Genomic DNA, 1,018 nt, shown 5'->3' on the forward strand with positions numbered 1-1,018 from the left:
ATGACCAGATGGTGGGAAAGAGAGCTCAGAGGAAGGAAAAATTATCAGTCGACCTCGGGCCAATGATATTCATCTGTACCAGCTGCGGAAGGGATCGTCACTCACGAGTCATCCTCGACAGCCACAACAAACGATGTTTCACACAGAAGTGACGTGCACCCCGGGTGTAGCCCATCGTCTTCCGAGACAGACGGTTGCCTATTACAATTACAACTACAGCAACAACTGCAAGAGCGAGTCAGAGGCTGGGAACACTGCCGTGACGAACTCAGCTCTTGACTCGCCAACGCCTGCCCACTATCTACAAGGCCTTCCTCTGATTTCAATTGCACGCACATTCGTGATCTGGCTCTGTAGCTTAGTTGGTTAAAGCACCTGTCTAGTAAACAGGAGATCCTGAGTTCAACTCCCAGCAGAGCCTTATTTCACAGTTGCAACATGCTTGAAAAGTTTCATTATCAACACTGACATCTGTGTCTTGTGAACTTTAATTCAAAATACTTGATGAATTTCAATCGCATAAAAAAACAGCCTTTGTGAAGGATATGAGTTTGGAATGGCTGTTTCTCCTTGCACAGACTTTCAGTGCTAATACATCAAAGTTAACTTCTTTGACATCAAATTGTTCACAGTTACATTCAACCTGGAAAACAGCTTGATATTAATCTCACTGAAGGAGAGTGTTTGTGTCATTATGTGTTGCTTTTAACCGAGACTGGGACATGAGGCAAGTGGGAGGGTTTATCTGAGGTTTGGAATATTTGTCAGTCAGGAACAAGAAAAATCAAAGGAACCAAATAAGAAAACCTAAGTCTCATGTGGTTACCGAGAAACGGTGAGAAGATATTAAACTTTGTTGTATTTAATACAACTGTGTGAACTTTGATCTTTGCGGCCTTTTATAAACAGTATTTGAAGGGTCTCAGTAAAAATGTTCAGTGTTGATGAGAGTGGGGTCTGGGTGAGCAGCTGCTTCATGTGACAGGGTCAGGACTGGATGCAGGAAGTTCTCTGACAG

The 1,018-nt window shown here is 43.3% G+C and overlaps 1 non-coding gene across 1 annotated transcript; it reads left to right on the top strand.

The window, feature by feature from the left end:
* Window positions 1-347: 347 nt before the first annotated feature.
* On the top strand, window positions 348-421 carry trnat-agu (transfer RNA threonine (anticodon AGU)). Its single transcript has one exon. It is a non-coding gene; the product is annotated as a tRNA-Thr (tRNA).
* The last annotated feature ends 597 nt before the right edge of the window (window positions 422-1,018 follow it).

Source organism: Heterodontus francisci, unplaced genomic scaffold (assembly GCF_036365525.1).
Source record: "Heterodontus francisci isolate sHetFra1 unplaced genomic scaffold, sHetFra1.hap1 HAP1_SCAFFOLD_43, whole genome shotgun sequence".
In the NCBI taxonomy this organism is placed as follows: domain Eukaryota; kingdom Metazoa; phylum Chordata; class Chondrichthyes; order Heterodontiformes; family Heterodontidae; genus Heterodontus; species Heterodontus francisci.